This window comes from Eurosta solidaginis, chromosome 1, assembly GCF_040869045.1.
Source record: "Eurosta solidaginis isolate ZX-2024a chromosome 1, ASM4086904v1, whole genome shotgun sequence".
Classification (NCBI taxonomy): Eukaryota; Metazoa; Arthropoda; class Insecta; order Diptera; family Tephritidae; genus Eurosta; species Eurosta solidaginis.
This window is the reverse complement of record NC_090319.1, coordinates 292954527-292973499: the sequence shown is the minus strand read 5'-3', so window position 1 is coordinate 292973499 and position 18973 is coordinate 292954527.

Below are 18973 nucleotides of genomic sequence, written 5' to 3'. Positions count from 1 at the left end.
AAATGATCCCGGAAGTGTCCCTAAATGACACCAAATAGTCACGAAATGATGCCGACGGGATCCTGGACAAATCTCGAAAACTATCCAGAAATGATGCCGGAAGGGTCCCAAAATAATCCCGAAGTAGTCACGAAAAGTCCCGAAATGACCCTGACGGGATCCCGGACGGATCCCGAAAACCATCCAGATTTGATTCCTGAACGGTCTGTAAATGATCCCGATATAGTCCGAAAAAGTCCCGAAAAAACTCTGACGGGATCCCGGACAAATCCCGAAAATCGCCCAGAAATTATTCCGGAGGAGTCCCAAAATGATTCCGAAATAGTAGTCACGAAAAAGGCCCGAAATGACCCTGACGGGATCCCGAAATCCATCCAGAAATGACTCTGGAGGGATCCCCAAATGATCCCGGAAAAGTCCACAAACCATCCAGAATTGATCTCTGAAGGTTCCGCAAATGATCCCGAAATAGTCCCGAAAGTCACGAAAAACTCAGACCCATCCCGAAAATCATGAAGAAATTATCCTGGAAGGGTCCCAAAATTACCCCGAAATAACTCCGACGGGATCCCGGACAGATCCCGAAAATCATCCAGAACTGAGCTCTGAAACGTCCGCAAATAATCCAGAAATAGTCCGGAAAAAGTCCCGAAAAAACTCCGTCGGGATCCCGGACAGGTCCCGAAAATCACCCAGAAATTATGCCGGAGGGGTCCCAAAATGATTCCGAAATAGTCCCGAAAAAGTCCCGAAATGACCTTGAGGGGATCCCAGACCGATACCGAAAACCATCCAGAATTGATCTCTAAAGGGTCCGCAATTTACACCAGATAAAGTCGCGAAAAAACTACGAAGGGATCCCGAACAGATCCCGAAAATCATAGAGAAATTATCCCGGAAGGGTCCCAAAATGATCCCGAAATAGTCCCGAAAAGGCGCGAAATAACCCTGACGGGATCCCGGACGGATCCCTAAAACCACCCAGAAATGATCTTTAAGGGCAACTGACCCCGAAATAGTCGTGAAAGTCCCGAAATTACCCCGACGGCATCCCGAAAATCATCCAGAAATTATCCCTGAAGGATTCCCAAATGATCCAAGAACAGTCTCGAAATTCCCTGACATTTTCCCGAAAAAGTAAAAAAATAAACCCGACGGGATCTCGGACGGATCCCGAAAACGATCCAGAAATGATGCCGGAAGGGACCCCAAATGATCCCGAAAAATTCCCGAAATTCCCCCGATGGGATCCCGGACGGATCCCGGATCATCCAGAAATGATGCCGGTTGGTACCCCAAAATGATCCCGAAATAGGCCAGAAATGACCCCGTCGGGATCCCGGACGGATCCCCAAAAGTATACAGAAATGATGCTGAAAGGTGAAATGATCCCCTTAAAGAAAGATGAAAAATGAAATGATCCCCTTATAGTTCCGAAATGATCCTGACGGGATTCCCGACGGATCCCGGAAACTATCCAGAAATGATGAAGGTAGGTACCCAAATGATCCCGAAATAATCCCGAAATGATCCCGGACGGATCACGAAAACCAACCAGAAATGATGCCGGTAGGTACCCCAAATGGTCCCGATATGACCCCGTCGAGATCCCGAACGTATCCCTAAAACTATCCAGAAATGATGCCGGAAAGGTCCCCAAATAACCCCCTAATAGTCCCGAAATTACGCCGACGGAATCCCGGACGGATCCGGAAACTATCCAGAAATGATGCCGGAGGAGACCCCAAATGATCCCGCTAAAGTCCCAAAATGACCCCGACAGGGTCCCGGACTGATCCCGTAAACCATCCAGAAATGATGCCGGTAGGTACCCCAAATGGTCCCGATATGACCCCGTCGGGATCCCGAACGGATCCCCAAAACTATCCAGAAATGATGCCGAAAGGGTCCCCAAATGATCCTGTATTAGTCGAGAAAAAGTTCCGAAATTACTCCGACGGGATCCCGGACGGATCCCGAAAACCATCTAGAATTGATACCGGAAGGTACCCCAAATGATGCCGAAATAGTCCCGAAATGACATCGACGGGATCCCGGACGGATCCCGAAAACCATCTAGAAATGATGCCGGAAGAGACCCCAAATGATCCCGCAAAGGTCCCAAAATGACCCCGACAGGATCCCGGACGGATCCCGAAAACCATCCAGAAATGATGCCGGAGGAGACCCCAAATGATCCCGCTAAAGTCCCAAAATGACCACGACAGGGTCCCGGACGGATCCCGTAAACCATCCAGAAATGATGCCGGAAGAGACCCCAAATGATCTCGCAAAAGTCCCAAAATGACCCCGACAGGATCCAGGACGGATCCCTAAAACCATCCAGGAATGATTACGGAAAGGTCCCAAACTGACCCCGAAAAAGTCCCGTAATTATCCCGGAAACCATCAAGAATTTATCTCTCGAAGGTACGCAAATGATCCCGAAAGTACCCCGACTGGATCCCGGACGGATCCCGAAAACCATCCAGAAATGATGCCGGAAGGGTCCCCAAATGATCGCGAAATAGTCCCGAAATGATTCCGGAATAGTCCCGAAAATGTCCCAAAATAACCCCGACGGGATCCCGGACGGATCCCGAAAACTATACAGAAATGATCCCGGAAGGGTCCCAAAATGATCCCGAAATAGTCCCGAAAAAGTCCCGAAATTACCCCGGCGTAATCCCGGACCAATCCCGAAAACCATCCAGAAATGATCCCGGAAGGGTCTCGATATGACCCTTACGGGATTACAAATAAGGTGAAGCTATTTATATGTTAATAAGGCAGCAGGCGCATTGTAGCGAATGAAAAGTTACATAGAAACATACAGGTAAAGCTAATAAAAGCGTGCTAATAAAAACAATTGAAGGAGGGCGGATGGCGGGAGTAAAAGGAGAGGACCACTGATCGTTCCTCCAAAATTGTCTAGATCTCGATCTGTATGTGCCAGATACCAAAAAATATTGATTTAGGAGAAAATTTATATTGAGTTATAACAATTTATAGATTTTACACCAGAGAGGTAGATAAAGGGGGGCGGAGGGTGTCACTGCTTACTTTGTAAGCCCTCGACTTATTTGACCCCTTGAGTCTGTGATATTGGTGAAGGCCAGTATACGTAAAGTTATAATGTGTAAAAATTATTAAAAAGTAATTGCTTGAAGGGGTCTTGGGACCCCCACCCCTCTTTCCATGTTCGAAAAAAAATTCGCTAGTAGACTACTGTCTGTGTCCCAAATTTCATCAAAATCCGTGTAGCCATTCTGGCGTGATTCAGTCGGAAAGACGAAAAAATATAATAATTAATTATAACTGTTCCTATGGGGCGGGGACCACGCCCCTTTTCAAAAATATATAGCTAGTAGATCCTTCTAGACTATTGGCTATATGTGTGCAAAATTTCATCCAAATCGGTCCAGCCGTTCTTGCGTTATTGAGTCACAAAGACAAACGTCTGGACAAACATCCAAACATCCAAACATCCAAACATCTTCACATCCAAACTTTGCCATTTATAATATATATTAGATATATATATTAGATATTAGATATATTAGATTAGATTAGATGTAATACCACAACAGTATTCCTGCCAAGATTCCAAGGGCTTTTGATTTCGCCCAGCAGAACTTTTTCATTTTCTTCTACTTAATATGATATGGATCACCCCCATTTTACACAGTTTTTTCCAAAGTTATATTTTGCGTAAAAAAAACCAAAACAATCACAATGTTTCATCCCCTTTTTCGTATTTGGTTTAGAAATATGGCATTTTTTTATTTTTCGAAATTTTCGATATCGAAAAAGTGGGCATGGTCATAGTCGGATTTCGCCCATTTTTAACACTAGGTAAAGTAAGTTCAAATAATTACGTGAAATAAGTTTAGTAACGATATGGCGGCCACCGTGGTGTGATGGTAGCGTGCTCCGCCTACCACAACGTGTGCCCTGGGTTCACACCCCGGACAAAGCAACATCAAAATTTTATATATAAGGGTTTTCAATTAGAAGAAAATTTTTCTCAGCGGGGTCGCCCCTCTGCATGAAAAGCTCTCTGTTAAAACTCATCTCCCTTGCAGATGCCGTTCGAAGTCGGCATAAAACATGAAGGTCCCGTCCGGCCAATTTGTAGGGAAAAGCAAGAGGAGCACGACGCAAATTGAAAGAGAAGCTCGGCCTTAGATCTCTTTGGAGGTTATCGCGGCTTACATTTATTATTTTTTAACGATATATCGGTTTTTGCTCAAGATATCGTGTTAACGACTGAGCGGAAGGACAGACGGTCGACTGTGTATAAAAGCTGGATGTGGCTTCAACCGATTTCGCACATTTTCACAGGAAACAGTTACCGGTATAGAAGCTATGCCCTTACCAAATTTCACAAGGATGGGTAAATTTTTGTTCGACTTATGTCATTACAAGTATTCTAGAAAAATTAAATGTAAAAGGGCGAAGTCACGCCCATTTTGAAATTTGCTTTTATATTTGTATTTTGTTGCACCATATAATTACTGGAGTTGAATGTTGACATAATTTACTTATATACTGTAAAGATATTAAATTTTTTGTTAAAATTTGACTTAAAATTTGTTATACTCAGTTGAGCAGAGCTCACAGAGTATATTAAGTTTGATTGGATAACGGTTGGTTGTACATATATAAAGGAATCGAGATAGATATAGACTTCCATATATCAAAATAATCAGGATCGAAAAAAAATTTGATTGAGCCATGTCCGTCCGTCCGTTAACACGATAACTTGAGTAAATTTTGAGGTATCTTGATGAAATTAGGTATGTAGGTTCCTGAGCACTCGTCTCAGATCGCTATTTAAAATGAACGATATCGGACTATAACCACGCTCACTTTTTCGATATCGAATATTTCGAAAAAAACCAAAAAAGTGCGATAATTCATTACCAAAGACAGATAAAGCGACGAAACCTGGTAGGTGAGTTGAATTTATGACGCAAAATAGAAAATTAGTAAAATTTTGGACAATGGGCGTGGCACCGCCCACTTTTAAAAGAAGGTAATTTAAAACTTTTGCAAGCTGTATGTTCGGCCGGGGTGCGTCTGCTCCTGAGTCGATGGGCGCACCGGGGTCGATCTCAGTGGGAATGTGGCGTGTGGAATAAAGGAATAGACAAATAGGCGAGAATTTCTCGTTATAAAAATATGTTTTATTGAATCTAAGTACAAGATTTTGGTGACAATATTACCTGCATTGACTGTATTGTAGAAAAACGGCAGAGATCCTTGGCGGCAGATGTTCGCTGGTGGGCTGTTGAAAACAAAGAGGCCGGTTGTATAGCAAGCTACAACCGTTGACCCGCAAAATCCTCCGTTTTGGAGGGGAAAGGCACCCACACATCAACCCCGACATGCATATGCATGAGTGCTGACAAAAAGCACACATACACGTGCATGTACATGCATGCACATGCACGAGGGTGATGGTGTGGGTGGTGATAAATTAACTCGAGTATCGATTTGCAGAGTTGCATTGGGGGGGTCGCAATCAGATGCGGAAAGGATAGGCATCCTGCCTAAACATGCCGGCCCCCTTGCGATACGCAACATCGTTTTCGCCAATGACCTCCGCTGAAACGAGAAAAATTATTATAAGACTTACACACTAAACTTAATCTAAATGAGGAGTTCGTCTGCGACGCAAAATGGCCGGGAATCCTTTCCGACTTGCTTAGCATGCCACCTAAGCTAGGATGAAAAATAAACATTAGAAGTGGAGGAAAGTGAATATTTCTTGCCTTTGGTTATACAAAATTCTTAGATTTATATAGAATCCATGAAGTTATATGACGTAGCAGGTCAATCGTGCTGGACGAAGAGGCCGAGGTCTCCGTTCCAGACTGGCAAATTTTTTTTTTTTTTGGACGGAGAGGCCGCGGTCTCCGTTCCAGATTCGCATTATTTTTGTTTAGGTTTTTTTTTTGGGCTGGACGAAGAGGACGAGGTCTCCGTTCCAGCGTCTAAAGTATCGTGTCGCTCTCGGGGCGACTGCCTTTTTTGTTGGAGGAGGTGTGGCATCTTTTGAGGTGCCATGGCGAGTGACCGTGAGGTTGGTTGGGTGAAACGGCGGTGTTTTATTACAAGACGTATGTCAAAATAGATGAATCAAGTGCATATGCGAAGCATATTATTAAAACAATTCTTACCAAGCAGAGATGCGTTATTTACGTTCACCTGACATAAATTTGCAGATTGGCGATGCGTTCTCCGCGACGCGTTCTATCTGCGTGTACCATTATGCTAAATGTACCATGCAACTCAGTCGTTCAAGATATCATTATGAAATTTGGCAGGGACGTTACTCCTATTACTATATGTACGCCTAATAAAAATTAGCAAACTCGGAGAAGGACCACGCCCACTTTTAAAAAAAAATTTTTTTTTAAAGTAAAATTTTAACAAAAAATTTAATATTTTTACAGTATATAAGTAAATTATGTCAACATTCAACTCCAGTAATGACATGGTGCAACAAAATACAAAAATAAAAGAAAATTCCAAAATGGGCGTGGCTCCGCCCTTTTTCATTTAATTCGTCTAGAATACTTTTAAGGCCATAAGCCGAACAAAAATTTACCAATCCTTGTGAAATTTGGTAGGTGCATAGATTCTACGACGATAACCGTTTTCTATGAAAACGGGCGAAATCGGTTGATGCCACGCCCAGTTTTTATACACAGTCGTTCGTCTGTCCTTCCGCATGGCCTTTAACACGATAACTTGAGCAAAAATCGACATATCTTTAATGAACTTAGTTCACGTACTTACTTGAATTCACTTTATCTTGGTATGAAAAATGAACGAAATCCGACAATGATCACACCCACTTTTTCGATATCGAAAATTACGAAAAATTAAAAAATGCCATAATTCTATACCAAATACGAAAAAAGGGATGAAGCATGGTGAGGTAATTGGATTGGTTTATTGACGCGAAATATAACTTTAGAAAAAACTTTATAAAATGGTTGTGACACCTACCATATTAAGTAGAAGGAAATGAAAAAGTTCTGCAGGGCGAAATAAAAAACCCTTAAAATCTTGGCAGGTATTACATATATCAATAAATTAGCGGTATCCAACAGATGATGTTCTGGGTCACCCTGGTTCACATTTTGGTCGATATCTGGAAAACGCCTTCACATATACAACTACCATCACTCCCTTTTAAAACTCTCATTAATACTTTTAATTTGATACCCATATCGTACAAATTCATTCTAGAGTCACCCCTGATCCACCTTTATGGCGATATTTCGAAACGGCGTCCACCTATAGAACTAAGGCCCACTCCCTTTTAAAATACTCATTAACACCTTTCGTTTGATGCCCATATTGTACAAACAAATTCTAGGGTCACCCCTGGTCCACCTTTATGGCGATATCTCGAAACGGCGTCCACCTATGGAACTAAGGATTACTCCCTTTTAAAATACTCATTAACACCTTTCTTTTGATATCTATATTGTACAAACAAATTCTAGGGTCACCCTGGTCCACCTTTATGGCGATATCTCGAAACGGCGTCCACCTATGGAACTAAGGATTACTTGCTTTTAAAATACTCATTAACACCTTTCATTTGATACCCATATCGTACAAACGCATTCTAGAGTCACCCCTGGTCCACCTTTACGGCGATATCTCGAAAAGGCGACCACCTATACAACAACCACCACTCCCTTTTAAAACCCCCATTAATACCTTTATTTTGATACCCATATCGTACAAACACATTCTAGAGTCACCCCTGGTCCACCGTTATGGCGATATTTCGAAACGGCGTCCACCTATAGAACTACCATTCCCTTTTAAAATACTCATTAACACCTTTCTTTTGATACCCATGTCGTACAAACGCATTCTAGAGTCACCCCTGGTCCACCTTTATGGCGATAGCTCGAAAAGGGGACCACCTACACAACAACCACCACTCCCTTTTAAACCCCCATTAATACCTTTAATTTGATACCCATAACGTACAAACAAATTCTAGGGTCACACCTGGTCCACCTTTGTGGCGATATCTCGAAACGGCGTCCACCTATGGAACTAAGGATTACTCCCTTTTAAAATACTCATTAACACTTTTCTTTTGATACCCATATTGTACAAACAAATTCTAGTGTCACCCCTGGTCCACCTTTATGGCGATATCTCGAAACGGCGTCCACCTATGGAACTAAGGATTACTCCCTTTTAAAATATTCATTAACACCTTTCATTTGATACCCATATCGTACAAACGCATTCTAGAGTCACCCCTGGTCCACCTTTATGGCGATATCTCGAAAAGGCGACCACCTATACAACTACCACCACTCCCTTTTAAAACCCTCATTAATACCTTTAATTTGATACCCATATCGTACAAACAAATTCTAGGGTCAAACCTGGTCCACCTTTATTGCAATATCTCGAAACGGCGTCCACCTGTGGAACTAAGCATCACTCCCTTTTAAAATACTCATTAACACCTTTCTTTTGATACCCATATTGTTCAAACAAATTCTAGGGTCACCCCTGGTCCACCTTTATGGCGATATCTCGAAACGGCGTCCACCTATGGCACTAAGGATTACTCCCTTTTAAAATACTCATTAACACCTTTCGTTTGATACCCATATCGTACAAAGGCATTCTATAGTCACCCCTGGTCCACCTTTATGGCGATATCTCGAAAAGGCGACCACCTATACAACTACCACCACTCCCTTTTAAACCCTCATTAATACCTTTAATTTGATACCCATATCGTACAAACAAATTCTAGGGTCACACCTGGTCCACCTTTGTGGCGATATCTCGAAACGGCGTCCACCTATGGAACTAAGGATTACTCCCTTTTAAAATATTCATTAACACCTTTCATTTGATACCCATATCGTACAAACGCATTCTAGAGTCACCCCTGGTCCACCTTTATGGCGATATCTCGAAAAGGCGACCACCTATACAACTACCACCACTCCCTTTTAAAACCCTCATTAATACCTTTAATTTGATACCCATATCGTACAAACAAATTCTAGGGTCAAACCTGGTCCACCTTTATTGCGATATCTCGAAACGGCGTCCGCCTGTGGAACTAAGCATCACTCCCTTTTAAAATACTCATTAACACCTTTCTTTTGATACCCATATTGTTCAAACAAATTCTAGGGTCACCCCTGGTCCACCTTTATGGCGATATCTCGAAACGGCGTCCACCTATGGCACTAAGGATTACTCCCTTTTAAAATACTCATTAACACCTTTCGTTTGATACCCATATCGTACAAAGGCATTCTATAGTCACCCCTGGTCCACCTTTATGGCGATATCTCGAAAAGGCGACCACCTATACAACTACCACCACTCCCTTTTAAAACCCTCATTAATACCTTTAATTTGATACCCATATCGTACAAACAAATTCTAGGGTCAAACCTGGTCCACCTTTATTGCGATATCTCGAAACGGCGTCCACCTGTGGAACTAAGCATCACTCCCTTTTAAAATACTCATTAACACCTTTCTTTTGATACCCATATTGTTCAAACAAATTCTAGGGTCACACCTGGTCCACCTTTGTGGCGATATCTCGAAACGGCGTCCACCTATGGAACTAAGGATTACTCCCTTTTAAAATATTCATTAACACCTTTCATTTGATACCCATATCGTACAAACGCATTCTAGAGTCACCCCTGGTCCACCTTTATGGCGATATCTCGAAAAGGCGACCACCTATACAACTACCACCACTCCCTTTTAAAACCCTCATTAATACCTTTAATTTGATACCCATATCGTACAAACAAATTCTAGGGTCAAACCTGGTCCACCTTTATTGCGATATCTCGAAACGGCGTCCACCTGTGGAACTAAGCATCACTCCCTTTTAAAATACTCATTAACACCTTTCTTTTGATACCCGTATTGTTCAAACAAATTCTAGGGTCACCCCTGGTCCACCTTTATGGCGATATCTCGAAACGGCGTCCACCTATGGCACTAAGGCTTACTCCCTTTTAAAATACTCATTAACACCTTTCGTTTGATACCCATATCGTACAAAGGCATTCTATAGTCACCCCTGGTCCACCTTTATGGCGATATCTCGAAAAGGCGACCACCTATACAACTACCACCACTCCCTTTTAAACCCTCATTAATACCTTTAATTTGATACCCATATCGTACAAACAAATTCTAGGGTCACACCTGGTCCACCTTTATGGCGATATCTCGAAACGGCGTCCACCTGTGGAACTAAGCATCACTCCCTTTTAAAATACTCATTAACACTTTTCGTTTGATACCCATATTGTACAAATGCATTCTAGGGTCACACCTGGTCCACCTTTATGGCGATATCTCGAAACGGCGTCCACCTATGGAATTAAGGATTACTCCGTTTTAAAATACTCATTAACACCTTTCATTTGATACCCGTATCGTACAAACGCATTCTAGAGTCACCCCGGGTCCACCTTTATGGCGATATCTCGAAAAGGCGACCACCTATACAACTACCACCACTCCCTTTTAAAACCCTCCTATTACCTTTAATTTGATACCCATATCGTACAAACAAATTCTAGGGTCACACCTGGTCCACCTTTATGGCGATATTGCGAAACGGCGTCCACCTGTGGAACTAAGGATTACTCCCTTTTAAAATACTCATTAACACCTTTCTTTTGATACCCATATTATACAAACAAATTCTAGGGTCACACCTGGTCCACCTTTATGGCGATATCTCGAAACGGCGTCCACCTGTGGAACTAAGCATCACTCCCTTTTAAAATACTCATTAACACCTTTCTTTTGATACCCATATTGTACAAACAAATTCTAAGGTCACCCTTGGTCCACCTTTGTGGCGATATCTCGAAACGGCGTCCACCTATGGAATTAAGGATTACTCCGTTTTAAAATACTCATTAACACCTTTCATTTGATATCCATATCGTACAAACGCATTCTAGAGTCACCCCGGGTCCACCTTTATGGCGATATCTCGAAAAGGCGACCACCTATACAACTACCACCACTCCCTTTTAAAACCCTCCTATTACCTTTAATTTGATACCCATATCGTACAAACAAATTCTAGGGTCACACCTGGTTCACCTTTATGGCGATATTTCGAAACGGCGTCCACCTGTGGAACTAAGGATTACTCCCTTTTAAAATACTCATTAACACCTTTCTTTTGATACCCATATTATACAAACAAATTCTAGGGTCACCCCTGGTCCACCTTTATGGCGATATCTCGAAACGGCGTCCACCTATGGAACTAAGGATTACTCCCTTTTAAAATAATCATTAACACCTTTCATTTGATACCCATATCGTACAAACGCATTCTAGGGTCAACCCTGATCCACCTTTATGGCTATATCCCTAAATGGCGTCCACGAATAGAACTATGGCCCACTCCCTTATAAAATACTCTTTAACACCTTTCATTTGATACCCATATTGTACAAACAAATTCTAGAGTCAGCCCTGATCCACATTTATGGCGATATCCCTAAATGGCGTCCACCTATAGAACTATGGCCCACTCCTTCATAAAATACTCTTTAATGCCTTTCATTTTATACACATGTCATACAAACACATTCCAGGGTTTCCCTCGGTTCATTTTCCTACATGGCTATTTTCCCTTATGTTGTCACTATAGCTCTCAACTGAGTATGTAATGTTCGGTTACACCCGAACTTAACCTTCCTTACTTGTTTTTTTAAGTGGGCGTGTTTGTCATCCGATTTTGCTAATTTTTATTTAGAGCATATATAGTAATAGGAGTAACGTTCCTGCCAAATTTCATCATGATATCTTCAATGACTGCCAAATTACACCTTGCAAAATTATTAAATTACCTTCTTTTAAAAGTGGGCGATGCCACGCCCATTGTCCAAACTTACACCAATTTTCTATAATGCGTCATAAGGTCAACTCACCTACCAAGGTTCGTGGCTTTATCCGTCTTTGGTGATGAATTATCGCACTTTTTCGGTTTTTCGAAATTTTCGATATCGAAAAAGTGGGCGTTGTTATAGTCCGATTTTGTTCATTTTAAATAGCGATGAGATGAGTGCCCAGGAACGTACATACCAAAGTTCATCAAGATACCTCAAAATTTACTCATGTTATCGTGTTTACGGACGGACGGACGGACATGGCTAAATGAATTTCTTTTTTCGCCCAGATCACTTTGATATATAGCAGTCTATATCTATCTCGCATAGTTTATGCCGTTACAAGGTATCGTTATTCAAACAAAAGTAATATACTCTGTGAGCTCTGCTCAGCTAGGTACTTTGTGTGAGGATACAAAGTTTCACGTTTTTTGTGGTCTGCATGTTATAGCTATGACCATGAATCCCTTATCTGAATAATATATGACATATACGTAAGTATTTGATGAAATTTGAAGCTTCTAGCTGTTAAAATGGGGTAGAAATTACGAGATATTTGGGTATACTAATTGGTGCGTCTATCTATTTTCCTTTAAGGACTTAAAATTTTTAGATTCGTGACAAACTTAATATACCATTTCATTTTCATTAAAGGTATAAAAAGTTCAAATGTGCGAGACCTTGCATCCTTTTTAGTTAATCTTTCCACACACTGAATAAGTTGAACAAAATCGGCCAAGTCTAACGAAATTTGGTAACAAAATTGTTTTAAGGACTTACTGTGTTTTATATCCTCTTATGGAAGATGGCATTTGCATATGTGTTACTAATATATTTCTCTTTAAACATTGATCCTTAATAATCCATTTCTTCTTACTCTTTAAGCCATACAGGACGTATACGTAACTTTTTGGCAGTACTGTTTTATGACGATACTCCCGGCCCTTAAATGGTTTTCAAAGCAAGATATTAAAGCACGGCATACAATTTTCATCAAAACTGTAAACGCCATCGTAGAAAAAGATTCTCAGATGTACTGTGGAACCGGTGAGATGCTTTTACAACTACTGGTAAAAATCCAGTCCGTATTTTATTGAAGTGCTCTACAATTACTCTACAGTATTATTTTTAACCCATTAAGCCCGGCACGTTGCGTCTGCACAACGTTTATGACTTCGCATATATTTCACAAGTTTTCGGGAATTTTACGAAAAAAAATCTTAAAATTAATAAAAATGGACTTACATACAATGTGTTGTACTTATATTTGAATGCAGTAAAAATGTATACACATTTATTTTGGTTTGAATATCCACAATTTTTTGGGTGTCTTTTGTTAAATTATTAAAAAATACTCTCGATTTAAAAGTTAAAAAAATCTCCTTGTTACCCGTATTTTGTCGTTAGATGCAGTTAGTGACACAGGAGATATGGACGAAGATGTATAACTGCTTTCAGATCAAGCCGGGAAATTTCCTGGGGAAGTTTCTGGGAAAGTTGAGGGTGCAGTGGAAATTACTTACTTATTAAAATAACTGACAATGATCGAATCGAAGAAAACCAAATTGGAGAGTTGGCTCTTGAGCAAATCATCTGTAAACCTGCTGAAGGCAACTCCCTTAGGTTGATAATTTTGGATTTTAAAAAATCACTCCATTACGTTCATCAGCTTACCCGCAGTCCTTTTGCTATATGTCTGCTTACCCGTAGTCCTTGGCTTGCCCGCAATCATCCATAAAAATTTAAGTGAAACAGTTCGTATAATGGTTGGCGCCACTTTAACGCGACTTCAAAAATGTTAGGTTTTATTAACTTTTAATTGTCTTAATTTTATGACTGCACGAGTTAAAAGCTGAGAATATAATGGCCGAGCCACTCACACACGGGGTTGCATTTTGCCCGTGCTCGCGACATCAGCTGAAGAGTCGGCAGGGAGATCAATTCTGCGGCTTCTTCTTGCCCAAAATCAATTGATGTGTAAGATTTTTTAAATGCATAAACTCAAACACATATCAGCTTATGTTTCAATTAATAATGAGTACATTTATTTGTGCAGTGCTATTGAGCTTATTTAATATTTAATGTGTAAAGTAGTTTTAATATGAGGTAATTCAATTTATTTATACAATGCTATTGAAAAAGATATATTTTTTTTTTTTGCATTGCATTGCACTATGCAAATATTAGTTATATGATATAATATATTGTATATACAGATTATGTGTAAAATTTTGATACAAAATTCAGTTCATTTTTGTACTATTACTTAAACTATAGTTAAAGTTAAAGTTTTAAATATTATAAAGTACAATATATTCTTCTTTTTTTCTTTTTTTTTCTCTTTTTTTTTTATAATTTTACATTAGATAAGGAAATTGTTGCTTTTAATTAATAATTATTTTGTATGTTGTATATATATACTTATAATAATAATAAAGTGAAAAACTTATAATTATATAATTTGGATTGTTTTTTTTTTTTTTGACCGTTTAGCGTACGGATAAAAATGGTCTATGTTACTTTTTGTACACGGTTTTTATGGATTGTTTTTGATTTTTTTGTTTTTCTGTCAAAAATTGTTACATTTACGCCATTCATTTGCTTAACTATGTATGGACCCTCGTAAATGCTTGCGTGTTTATCGCGCGGTTCTTTTTCTACTAGGACCGTATCGTTTAATGCAATGTCTGAAGGACGTATATTTCTATCGTAATACAATTTATTACGTTCCTTGTGTTTATTTATGAGCTCTTTTGCCAATGCATGGGATTTTTGCATACGGTACTTCACTTACTTTGCGTAATTCTCTTCATTATATATTGGATCAATGGTTTCTTTCTTTAGTTCATTTGGTAACATTGGCTTCCTACCAAATGTTAGTTCAAAAGTAGTGAATTTGTTGTCGAAAACAGTATTGGATGTTGTATTGTGTTAGAAAGTAAAGTAGTTTAAATATGTATCCCAATCAGAGAAATTTTCGTTACGATATGCCCGTAGGTATTCGTTAAATACTCTGTGGTTACGTTCTATCGAGCCAACTGTTTGGTATTGATACGCTGTTGAAAAGTCATGTTTGATATTCAAAAGTTTCATAAGTTCTGCAAGAATTTCATTCTTATATTCGGTACCTAAATCTGACCTGATGGATTCCATAGGACCATATATCAAAATAAAACTCTCGAAAATTGCTGAAGCTATTGTTTTCGCGCTTTTATCTGGCACAGCTATTGTTACCAGGTAAGTTGTTTAATCGCATATGATGGTAACTGCGAACTTGTTACCGTAACTCGATTGTGGTAAAGGTCCGATTGTATCAATAATAACTATATCAAATGGTTTATCGGCGTTGGAGTCAATACTAAATTTTCTTTGATTTTTGGTTTGGCTTTGTTTACTAAATATTTTTGACAATTTTTGACGAATTTAACAATGTCACGAGTCATGTTTTTCCAAAAGTATTTAGTACGAATTTTTGCGTAAAGGTTTTTAACACCGCAGTGACCGCCTGATGTGATAAATTGTCATGATTTTGATTTTTGTATTGTCGTCTGTTACAGTTTCTACTGGGTCTGTAAGTAGTATTTCTAACGTATTTAAAATTTTATTTCCGCATTGTTTTAAATTTAAAATTGTACAATATTTGAAAAATAGATCATCTTTTGGCCATTCAACTTTTTAATATGGTGATTGTTAGCTACTGTTTGTAACTTCGAAAATAACTCTCCTAAGTTTGTTATTTCGTTACCAATCCCTATATTAAGTAATTCGATCTTTTTGCGTCGCATATGTGCGCTTATATGCATTTTAGAAATTTGACTTTTATCATTATAAAAAATTTTGGTTCTTATACGCGGAACTATTTTCGAATAATTAAATGAAAATTTGTCATAAACGTGTAAAGTAAGTTGTTGTTCGTCTTTTTTGTTTGTTTTCTTAAGAACGTTTTCATCGTTTTGCCGTTTTGTCATTGATCTTGTCTGTACTGCTAAAATTTGTTTGTTTGATTCTTTAATCTCATCGATTGTAATACGCGATAGTGCATCAGCGCCAACTTTTGATTTGCCCTTTATATAAACTATAGTAAAGTTGTATTCTGCTAATTCCAGCCTAATTCTCGAAAGTTGTGAAGATGGGTCTTTCATATTGAATAGGTATACTAGAGGTCTGTGATCTGACTTTACAATAAAATGTGTGCCATAGACGTATGGTCGAAATTGCTTGATTGCAAAGTAAATAGCTAAAAGTTCCAATTCTGTTATTGGTTTTTTTATGTTCGGCTTTATTAAACGCCTTAGAAGTGAAGCAAATTGGTAAATCATTACCTTGCTGTTCTTGACTCAAAATAGCGCCACATCCAGTTGTTGAAGCATCAACGGTTATTATGAATTGTTTCGTAAAATCTGGGTATTGAAGTAATTTTTGTGAAAGTAATGCTGCTTTCAAAGATAAAAATTCCTTTTCGCACTCTACATCCCAAACGAATTCAACTCTTTTCCTACTTAATCGGTTTAGAGGCGCTGCCAAAATTTTATGAGAATCGGTTCAGCCGTTTCGGAAAACGTTTGTATGGGAAATAGAAATATGCTGTTTTGAGTATTTTCCCGGCAAGTATTCGAATTTTTCTCACCTTTTAAACCTTCCCTAGACCTCCACGAATAATTCAAGACGAAGATAAGATAAATCCGTTCAGCCGTTCTCGAGTTTTAGCGAAACTAACGAACAGCAATTCATTTATATATATATATATATATATATATATATATATATATATATATATATATAATATATATATACGTTATATATTGTTGAGATCAGTGATTCATGGTCATATTTATTTCATGCAGACCACAAAAAACTTGAAACTTTGCATCCTCACATAAATTATCTACCTATTTTTTATTATACCCAGCTGTACTTGTACACAGGGTATTATAACTTTGATTGGATAGCAGTTGCTTGTACAGGTATAAAGGAATCGAGATAGATATTGACTTTTATATATCAAAATCAAGACTATCAAAAAAAAATTTGATTGAGCTATGTCCGACCGTCCGTCCGACCGTCGTTAACACGATAACTTGAGTAAATAATGAGATATCTTCACCAAACTTGGTTCATGAGCTTATCTCATAGAATAGATTGGTGTTGAAAATGAGCGAAATCGGATGATAACCACGCCCACTTTTTACATATATAACATTTTGGAAAACACAAGAAACCTGATTATATAGTAAATAAAACACCTAGAATGTTAAAATTTGACATGTGGACTCATATTGAGGCTCTTGATAAAAATTTGTAAAAAATTTTTAAAATGGGCGTGGCACCGCTCACTTGAGATAAAATCAATTTTACAAATATTATTAATCATAAATCCGTTAAACCTATGTAACAAAATTCGGCAGAAAGGTTGTCTTTGCTATAAGGAATGCTTTGAAGAAAAATTTACGAAATCTGTTAAGGACCACGCCCACTTTTATATAAAAGATTTTTAAAAGGGTTGTGGACGAATAAAATAAGATATATCTTTGCAAAAAAGAGCTTTATACCAATGGTATTTCATTTCCCATGTGGATTTATAACAATAAATAGAAAAAACTTCAAATTTAAAAAATGGGCGTGGCACCGCCCCTTTATATGTTTCGGGAGCCAAAACTCGAAGAAAAATTAACGGGTCTTAATAAAATTGGGTACACAAATTTTCACTATAGCAGGAAATATTTCTAGAAAAAAAGGACGAGATCGGTTAAAGACCACGCCCACTTTTATACAAAAGATTTTTAAAAGGGCCGTAGACGAAAATGATAAGCTATATCTTAGCGAAAAAGAGCTTTGTATCAAGATAATTTTACTTTCTAAATTGAATTATAACATTAAATTGGAAAACACTAAAATTTTAGAAAATGGGTGTGGCACCGCCCCTTATATGACTAAGCAATTTTCTGTTTCGGGAGCCATAACTCGAAGAAAAATTAACACATCCTAATGAAATAGAGCACGCACATTTTTCTTATAGCAGAAAATATTTCCAGTAAAAATGGATGGAATCGGTTAAAGAAGCTATAAGTTAGCAAAAAATAGTTACGAATCAATGATATTAAACGAGCGGTGCCACGCGTGTTATGTAGAAAAGTATTTATCTGAAATGAAATGTACAATTGAAGCTCACGCTGAGTATATAGGTTTCGATTACACCCGAACTTAGACACCTTTACCGTACACCACCCGTACTTGCAACCATATTATACCGCACTTTAAGTACTTTGTGACATCCAGAATGGTTTTCGTTAGAGCTGTGCAATTGTGGAATGATTTGCCTAATAAAGTTAAGTTAAAACCAAATCCTAAGCGCTTCAAGTTAGCTGTACACAAGATCCTTTGTTAATGAACTTATGAAAAATGTCTATGCTTTTGTCTCACTTCATCTCACTTTTTGAATTGATCTCACTTTTTGAATTTACGCTCTGTTAGTAACTTATATTAAATATATAAATAAGTAATAAATTTGTACTAGTATTAAGTAAACATTTCAAATATGACACTGTAAAAGAATATGTCTTATATGTGCATTAAATAAATTGAATTGAATTGAATTTGTGACACCAGCGTCTCGAGATATAGACCAAAACGTGGATCAGGGTAACACTAGAATGTGTTTTTACATTATGGGTATCAAATTGAATAGCTGATGTGTGCTTTAGTACAGAGTAATTTTTATAACGCTGGGTGACTACGGTCTCGAGATATGGGCCAAAACGTGGACCCGGATACCCCTAGAATGTGTGTGTAATATGGGTATCAAATGAAAGCTGTTGATGAGAGCTTTAAAGTAATTTTCATTGTGATATTCGATTTAGTCGCATCAACCTGGCAAAACTGATAAATATGCATGCGAAGCCGAAATAAAGACACGAATTAATAATATCCACATACCTATTTATGCACATACGTCCTATTTGATTTGCTTGAAATTTGGTATATAAATTTGCCTATATTAGTATGTACGATCCTTTTTT